Source organism: Carcharodon carcharias, chromosome 6 (genome assembly GCF_017639515.1).
Source record: "Carcharodon carcharias isolate sCarCar2 chromosome 6, sCarCar2.pri, whole genome shotgun sequence".
Taxonomy (NCBI): domain Eukaryota; kingdom Metazoa; phylum Chordata; class Chondrichthyes; order Lamniformes; family Lamnidae; genus Carcharodon; species Carcharodon carcharias.
In genome coordinates, this window is record NC_054472.1 from 74,644,975 (window position 1) to 74,655,067 (window position 10,093).

A 10,093-nucleotide genomic window follows, 5' to 3' on the forward strand; every position below is an offset into this window, starting at 1 on the left:
GGAAATATTGTTTGGTTGATAGCTCAGGCTCTTCACGATGTTTGTTTATACAAGTTAAGTGGTTTCAAGAAGTTGTGGTTTGTGTATTTCTAGACTTCAAAGGGCCTGGATGATTTATTAGCTTATAGTGCAGACTTTTCTTTTCAAACGGAGGAAAAAGTTATGAATGGATTTCTTTTTTTCAAAACTTTTATTTACACATACACTATACACTATAGGGTTCATTGGTTCTAGAACATGTAGAAAAGAGGATCCTGGGACGGGCAGTCAGCAGCACCTGGAGGAGAGTGTGAGAGGAGGACACTGGGACTGGCAGTCAGCAGCACGTGGAAGAAAGTATGAGAAGAAGACCCCAAGCCAGGCAGTTGGCAGCACCTAGAGGGGAATGCGAAAGGAAGACCTGTTTCTACCTGTCAGAGCTGAAGTGTGATGCTTAAGGAAAACAGGTAGGTGATTGGTGGGTATCTCTTATTTGTCTCTTTTGATTAGCCAAGTGGTTTAGATCAGGAAATGTTATTACAGCTGAAGAGTACAGTTAAGAGATTCACTTTTAAAATATTAATCATCAAAATTAATTAATTAAATAGAATAGAGATGGCTGGTCAGGTGACGGGTGACATGTTGCAGCTGTAGTATATGGGTTCTGGTAGACGCCGGTGTGATCCATCGTGACCACATCTGCAGCAAGTGTTGGCTGCTGAAGGAGCTTTGGCTCAGAGTTGAAGAGCTGGAGTCCAAGCTGTGGACACTGCGACACATCAGGGAGATGGGGAGTTACTGGACATTGTGTTTCAGGAAACAGTCACTCCTCTTAGGTTGATTACATCAAATTTGCACCGTGGTCAGGGACAGAAGGATGTGACTGCAAATGAGGCAGGCATGGGGATCCAAAATGTAGCTTTAGAGGAGACTCAGCCAGTGCCTTTCTATAATAGGTACGAAGTTCTTGCTCCCGGTGCTGATAAGGGCACAGACTACAGGGAGGATGAGCGAACTGACAACAGCACCGTGGTACTGGGTTCAAGTGGGGGGAGAAAAGAGAAATGTAGTAGTAATAAGGGATAGCATTGTTAGGGAAATAGATACTGTTCTCTGCAGCAAAGACAGAGACACCAGATGTGTTGCCTACCTGGTGCTAAGGTTAAGGACATTTCTTCTGGGCTGGAGAGGAACTTAGAATGTGAGGGGAAGGATCCTGATGTTGTGGTCCACACAGGTACCAACAGCATAGGTAGGACTAGGAAAGAGGTTTTGCTGAGAGGTTACAAGCAGCTCAGGGCCAAATTTCAAAAAAGAACCACAAAGGCAGTAATCGCCAGATTAATACCTGAGCCACATGCAAATTGACGTAGGGTAAATAAGATTAGAAAGGTCAATGCATGGCTCAAAGATTGATGTGGGAAAAATGGGTTCCAATTCATAACAATATAAGAAATAGGAACTGGAGTAGGCCATTCGGCCCCTTGAGCCTCCTCCGCCATTCAATAAGACCATGTCTGATCTTCTTGTGTTTGATTTCCACATTCCCAAATAAACCTGATAACCTTTGATTCCTGTGCCTAACAAGAATCTATCTACCTCTGCCTTAAAAATATTCAATGACCTCACCTCCACCACCTTCTGAGGCAGAGAATTCCAAAGTCGCACAACCCTCTAAGAGAAAAAATTTCTCCTCACCTCTGTCCTAAAAGGGTGACACCAAATTTTTAAACAATGCCCCCTAGCTCTGATCTCACCCACAAGAGGAAACATCCATTCGACATCCATCTTGTCAAGGCTGTTCAGGATCTTGTATACTTCAATCAAATCACCCCTCACTCTTTTAAATTCCAATGGAAACAAGCCCAGTCTGTCCAACCTTTCCTCATAAGAGAGCCCACTCATCCCAGGGGCTGGCACCAGTACTGGGGAAGGATGAGCTCTTCCATTGCGACGGGCTTCGTTTGAACCATGCTGGGACCAGTGTCTTGGCGAATCATATAACTAGATAGGACTTTAAAATAATTATTGGGGGTAGGGTTCAATACAAGGGAAGTTTAAAAAATCAAAAAGAAATGAGAGAGTAGAGGTGCAGCGTAGTGAAGAGACGAACGATAGTCAAAATGTGATAGGAAGGAACAGAAAATATAAGCAGAAGAGTGCAGCAGGAATCAGAACCAGAATGAGCAATAATGGTAAAAAGTCAAAGTTTAAGGCTCTTTATCTGAATGCATGCAGCATTTGTAACAAGATAGATGAGTTAATGGCACAAATAGAAATAAATGAATATGACTTGATAGCTATTACAGAGACGTGTTTGCATGGTGATCAAGACTGGGAACTCAATATTCAAGGGTATTTGACATTCTGCAAAAATAGGCAAAAAGGAAAAGGAGGTGAGGTAGCTTTGTTAATAAAGGAGGTATCAGTGCTGTGTTGAGCAGTGATATGGGTGCAATACATCATGATGTGGAATCAGTTTGGGTGGAAATAAGGAATAGCAAGGGAAAGAAGTCAAGGATGGGTGTCGTCTATAGGCCTCCAAAGAGTTGCCACACTGTAGGACAAAGTATAAATCGGGAAATAATAGAGGCATGTAAGAAGGACGCTACAATTGTTATGGGTGATTTTAATCTGCATTTTGACTTGGCAATTTAGATTGGCAGGGGTAAGATGGAAGACAAATTTGTAGAGTGCATAAGGGATTGTTTCTTAGTGCAATATGTTGAAAAACCTACCCAGGAATAAGCTATTTTAGATCTAGTAATGTATAATGAGGTAGGATTAATAAGAGATATTGTAGTTCAGGATCTTCTAGGGGGTAGCAATCACAACATGGTGGAATTTTAAATTCAGTTTTAGGGCAAGCAACTTGGTTCTCAAACCAGTGTTCTCAGCTTAAATAAGGGCAATTACAGAGGTATGAAGAAAGAGTTGTCTAAAGCGGGCTGGGAAAATGGACCAAGGAGAAATTCAGTGGATGAGCAGTGGCAGACATTTAAGCAGATGTTTCATAATGCTCAGCTAAAATTTATCCTGATCAAAAAGAAGGATTCGATGAGAAGGATGAACCACCCATGGTAACAATGGTGGTCAAGAGAGCATCCAATCAAAAACTAAGGCATACAAAGCAGTGAAAAATAATGGTAGGCCAGAGGGTTGGGAATTTTTTAAGAACCAGCAGCAGATGGCTAAAAAGCTAATAAAGAGGGAGAAAATTTATTATGAAAGTAAATTGGCAAGAAATATAAAAACAAGCAGCAAGAGCTTCTATGTGTATATAAAAAGGAGAAGAGTGGCTAAAGTGAGCGTGGGACCCTTGGAGGATGCAGTTGGAGAATTGATAATAGGGAACAGGGAAATGGCAAGTAATTTAAACCAATATTTTGCATTGGTCTTCATGGTGGCGGACACTATAAACATCCCAAAGATCAGATAAGCAAGGAGCCAATGGGAGGAAAGATCTTGTAATAGTCTCTATCATGAGGGATAAAGTATTTGACAAACTAATTGTACTAAAGGCAGACAAGTTGCCAGGATCTGATTGCCTGCGTCCAAGGGTTTTAAAGGAAGCGGCTGCAGAGATAGTGGAGGCATTGGTCGAAATATATTCCAGAACTCACTAGATTCTGGGAGGGTCCCACGGAAGACAAAAAGCAGGAAACTACAGACCAGTCAGCCTAACATCTGTCTTTGGGAAAATGCTAGAGTCCATTATTAATGAAGAAATAGCAGGACATTTAGAAAAGTTTAACACAATCAAACAGGGTCAGCATGGTTTTGTGAAAGGGAAATCATGGTTGACAAATTTGCTAAAGTTCTTTGAGGCTATAACAAGCAGAGTTGATAAAGGAGAACTAGTAGATGTAGTGTATTTGGATTTCCAGGAGGCATTCAATAAGGTGCCACATAAAAGATTATTGCACAAGATAGGAGCTCATGGTATTGGGGGTAATGTATTAGCATGGATTGAGGATTGGTTAACACACAGAAAACAGAGAGTCAGGATTAATGGGTCTTTTCAGGTTGGGAAGGCGTAACTAGCAGAGTGCCATGAGGATCAGTCCTAGGGCCTCAATTATTCACTATCTATATTAATGACTTGGAGGAGGGGTCAGGGTGTAATGTATCCAAATTTGCTGATCATACAAAAATAAGTGGGAGGGCATGTTGTGATAAGGCCATAAGGAATCTGCAAGGGGATATAAATAGGTTGAGTGCGTGGGCAAAAACTTGGCAGATGGAATTTAATGTAGCGAAAGTGTGAGGTCATGCACTTTAATTGGAAGAATCAAAAGACGGACAATTATGTAAATTGAGAGAGACTCCTAAAAAAGTGCAGCACAGAGGGATCTGGGTGTTCTTGTGCATGAAACACAAAGTTAACATGCAGGTGCATCAAGTAATTAAGAAGGCAAATGGAGTTTTGGCCTGTATTGCTAGGGGGTTGGAGTTTAAAAATAGGAAAGTCTTGTTGCAACTGTAAAGGGTGCTGGTGAGGTCACACCTGGAGTACTGTGTACAGTTTTGGTCCCCGTATTTAAGAAAGGATATATTGGTATTGGAGGCAGTTCAAAAGAGATTCACTAGGCTGATTCCTGGGATGAAGCAGTTGACTTATTAAGAATGGCTAAACAGATTAGGCCTTTATTCATTAGAGTTTAGGAGAATGATGGGTGATCCTATTGAAACGTACAAGATTCTGAGGGGGCTTGACAGGGTAGATGTTGAGAAGATGTTTCCACTAGTGGGGCATTCTCGAACTAGGGGACATAATTACAGAATAAGGGGACACTCATTTAAAACTGAGATGCAAAAGAATTTCTTCTCTCAGAGGATAGTGAATGTTTGGAATTCTCTACCCAGAGAGTTGCGGAAGCTAGATCACTGGAAGCATTTAAAGAGGAGTAGATAGGTTTTTGAAATATTGGGGAATTGAGGGCTATGAGGAGCTGGCATAAAAGACGAGTTGAGGCCTGGGGCAGATCAGCCATGATCATATTGAATGGCGAGGCAGGCTTGAGGGGCCGAATGGCCTACTCCTGCTCCTATTTCTTATGTTCTTACAGGACAGTTTTGGTCTTCTTATTTAAGGAGGGGTATACTGTACTCAACTTCAGCTGGTGTAGTGCAGAGACATCACCTCTTAATGCACAAAGATTGGGAACAGCGGATGAGGCAGAAGATCCTAACAAGTTAGTAGTACAATGGCTCAGAAGATGGACACCAGCAAAGTGGGTGACACATCCATGGCACTGTCATGATGTTCAGAAAGGAAAGTGGCCTGTCACTTGTGAAGTGTCTGGGACCTTTCACAATATAAGCCCCATAGTTAGCCATGAAAGTCAACGACACACCGTGACAGCAGACCATCTGGTAGTAGTAGACATATACCATGACAGCAGGTCACCTGGTAGTAATAGCCACAAGCAGGACAAGAAAGGATGCTTGCATTGGAGGCAGTTCAAAGAAGGTTCACTCAGTTGATTCCTGGAATGAAGAGGTTGTCTTGTGAGGAAAGGTTGAGCAGATTGAGCCTATACTAATCAGAGTTTAGAAGAATGAAAGGTGATCTTATTGAGACATTTAAGATTCTGAGGGGACTTGACAATCTAGATGCCGAGCAGATGTTTCCCTTCGTGGGGAATCTAGAACTAGGGGGCACAATTTCAAATTAAGGGATTTCCCATTTAAGATGGAGACGAGGAGGAATTTCTTCTCTCAGGGAGTCATTAAACTTTGGAATTCTCTACTCCAGAGAGCAGGGAGGCTGGGTCATTGAATATATTCTAGGCTGAGGTAGAGAGATTTTTGATCTACAAGGGAGTGAAGGGTTATGGGGGGGGAGAAAAGAAAGTGGAGTTGAGACCACATTAAATCAGCCATGATCTTATTAAATGTTGGAGCAGGCTTGAGGAGCCAAATGGCCTATTCCTGCTCCTATTTCTTGAGTACTTATGTTTAAGACAAGATTGCTGTCTTGGATTCCTCAGTGGTTCAGTGCATAAATTCACAACCAAATGTCATTGTAGGCTTGGAAGGTACAACATAGACTTCTCTGAATTAGTTGATCTTAGTGGTGCAGACAATATGAATTTGAAGTGAGGGAAGTTGGCAGAGTTGGTCCATACAGAATGGGTTTTGTATCAAAGTTTGCATTAATATTTTTGAGCATGTAGAATTTTTTGGCAAGGTTTAGAAGCAGGAATCATTTACCAGCAGTTCTTAATACTACAAGCTACCCTTAAAGATATATTTCTGCTTGAGTTAAAACATGGTCCTGACAGTTTTTTTGATATAAAGGTGATCAAGATTGTTTGAAAGAAATGATATGACATCCTAGATTAATAGCTGGGTCCAAAAAAGCAATGTAAAGATGCTAAAAATCTGAATTCCAATCCCAACCCACCTCAAGCCTGTCCACTTCTGGTTTTAACTAAGGTAACCAGGTGGGGGAGGGGAGTAATGAATTTGCGGAAATGGCCCAACTCCCATTTCCTGATTGCAGCACAAATATCCACCCCACTAGGTAGAACTTACGAGTCAGTGGGCAGCCACGATCAACAGGCCGCTGCCCACTATTGGCCCCGACCACAATTTCATGCTGGCTGTCCAATTAATGGCCAGCCAGTGTGAAACACGAACTGAGAAGCTCAGTGCTGCCAGGGTTGGGGGCGGGAAGAGTGCGAGTGCTGATGTCAGCGTGGGTGCTGGAGACCATGGAAGGAAAGTTCCCTGAGGCAGAAAGCTACCTCAGAGAGCTGACGAACTTGAAACCCGGAAAAAAATGTCCATGCATCAGAATGAGTCACCTGTGTGTGGACGTTATAAAGTTTTGTGCATAGTTTTTAAAAAGTTAATTACGAAATTAATACGAAATTGGATGAGGTTTTCTGAAAAAGCAAATGCCGCCTGACCAATTTGTCCACCCGTTAGGTTGGATGGGCAGCAGAAAAATCCCTGTTAATTAATATTTTAATGGCCTTAATAGGCCTCTTAATTGTCAGTGGGCGCGCCCGCTGACCAAAATATCGCACAAGTGTGCAATGACATCAGGTGAGCGCCCGAGCGTGAGCGCGCTATTTAAAACCCAATCGGCTTGGGTGTGCACCCGCCCGCATGATGTAAAATTCTGCCTATTTTCTTAATTTGGCACTCATGTATTCTGTTGTGATGGTAGTTGTGAGTGTTTGCTTTCATTTCTCTTCAGCTGTCTCATGACTTAAGTCTCATTCCCAAGCCTTTTTTTATTCTTTTATGGGATGTGGGCATTGCTGACTAGGCCAGCATTTATTACCCACTTTTTTTTTAAGATCTACTGTAGGCCAGACAAAGTAAGGACAACAGATTTCCTTCCCTAAAGGGTATTAGTGAACCAGATGGGATTTTACAGCATTGGTTTCATGGTCATTATTTGATTTTTAGAATTCCAGATTTTTACTAAATTCAAATTTCTCCATCTGCCATGGTGGGATTCAAACCCAGGTTCCAAGAGCATTATCCTTGGTGTCTAGAATACTAGTCCAATGATAATACCACTATTCCACTACCTCCCCCGCATTCTCTCAGGTTCTCTTAGTGTTATTTTTGGAACTGGAAGGAAGCATAGAGATAAGTTTGCAAAGGTCTAATGGGGAATAAAGGTACAGCTCTAGGGGGCCCAGCTCTTGTCAAAGCTTTAGAGCATGGCTGGGTCCTTTGGAAGTATTTCATGCATAGCAGTGGTATTGGTCATGCTTGGGAGCTGCACTTTTGATGCTACTTAATGATAATCTTGATTTAAACTTGCCCAATGGCAACTAAAACAGACTTCTACAGGTTTAGTAATTAGGCACTAATCAGAAGTAATATTCACAGAATGACATTTGCAGACTCACTGTATCCTTTCCCATTGGAGGTGTGGTTTGTGCTGCTGACACAGTGTGAATCAGAATGGCTCAGGGACGGAGGGCAGGAGCATACAGTTTCTCCAGTGTTGCATTGTAGGTCCTGATGGAGGAGGTCCATAGAAGGTGATATGGGCTGGGCCTACAAGGGAGGGATGAAAGAGCCCAGTATCCAACCCTCCTATCCCTGCTGTCTTCAGCAGCTGGTGTTCTGCGCCTGGGCTCATGACCTCCTCCCATTCTTTCTCCAGACCAAGAGGGGGGCCCTATCAAGATGTCCATGGCCAAGCACTCCCTTTCTGATGAGTTCTATAAGGCCTTCGGTAAGGTACGGTAACACAACACTTACTCTTTTTATTTATTTTTTATTGGAAATTGAAGTCCCAACTTGTGCTTTATTCAAAATAAACAATTTGGAAAACAATATATCATATGTCTGCCATCCTCATGGACGATCAGTGTTAAATCGTCAAGATTGTCAGTCCTTTTCTTAGTGATTGCCATTTTATTTTTGCTTTCAATCTTCCCGACTCCTTTTTTGCTGTGTTACTTGGCAAACCGCGTGTTCCTCAGGAACTTGGGATCAACTCCTTTCAGGGACTCAAATCAATAAGACTTCGGCTTTTTACTCTTTTTAGGTGAAATTCTCAGAGAATGTGCAGAACAAATGTTGCTTGACGGCAGAATTTTCCATCTGGCGAGGGGAGGGGGACATATTGAGGTAGCTGCTTCGCCGGCTGTATACCCTGGCAGCTGGACAGTGGCGTTTTCTGTGCCCCTTGTGCGTGCGCCTGTCCTCCCAAAGGTGGCTCCCCTGGAGGCTGAATGTGTACTCCTGGCCTCCTCCCACTTCTAGCCCCCCATTCCTCCTCAGAGGAGGTGCTTCCAGTGGAGAGATCACCTCCCATTCCCAGGGTCATGGAGGCTTCCTGAAACCTACAGGCCCCAAAACAAATCTTCACTGCAAAGTGCTGACCTGAAGGTTATGAGTCCAGTCCAAGCAGCTGGTATGCGTTTTGGAGTTTTCTAGCTCACTCGGGCAAGCTTCAGTAACTTTTGTACAATAAGTTTTAAATCTGTAGAATCGCGACCCCACTGAGCCCTTTTCTCCCGCTCATGGATGAGGTTTATTCAAATTTCTAATACCCACCTGCCCGTTGCGCCCATGCGACGACCCAAAGATCACATGGGCACCACAATATCCTCATCAATTGGAGCCTCAAGAGCCTTAAGTGGCCCGTTAATTAATGGTGGGCACACAACGGAGATTGTCATGCGCGCGCCACTGAAATATCGCGATAGCGCGAGGTGACATCGGGACACTCGCCCAACGTCATTGTGCATCATTTTACGCGTCGGCATGCAGGTCCCGCACCCCCCTGCACATTAAATGGAAATCCTGCCCTGAGTGTTGCTTAAGTCGTGACAAAGTCTCCCGCTGCATTTCGAAACTGTTCTTTAAACCTTCCACAATACGTGAAAAATGAAAACTGAGTATTAATTTATATCATGCAAAAATCCTGTGAATGATTTTTTTCCTGACTCCTGCTCTGTTGGATGCTTTTAGGAGAGGTCATTAATTGAAGCAATAGACACCAAAATGCCATGTAGCCTTTTTAATAAACTGTAGCAGGTAATTTAATTGTCAATCAGACCTTTAAAGTTCCTGCCACACTTCAATTCCTTTACAAAGATGGCATCCTGCAGTAAAGGCCAGCTCAATCAGTGTTGCAGCTCAAGATTCTACCTGGGGCAGCTCAGAGATTCTTTAGTGCCTAAAGCATCTGGGAAAAATCAAGCTCATATAAAGGACCTTTGGTTGCTTAAAAGCCAGCAATAAGCACAACATCCTACAGAATAATGTTCTTGCTAAATTAGTATTATAATACAATGTACATGCTTTCATAATATTATGTGAAAAACAAGTTAAGAAGTAGGGAAATGCCTGCTATTACAAAGACAATTCCAATTTTGCTGGATCCATCTCACAGAAGAAATCCTTACCAATGATTGGATCAGAGTAGAAGGAATATTATTGAGCAGCTAGTTGTTATTTGTTAATCTTGAATGCTACTGGAACTGGCTGATTGTTTTCCATTGCCCAAGGATCCATGCATTTATGAAGGAAGCACCAGAGATTCCCAGGCAATGTAAAGAGGACAAAGCCCTGGCAAAAGGCAGGCACGTTAATGTGATGGGAAGGGGTTAACTATCCTTCGTATCTCATT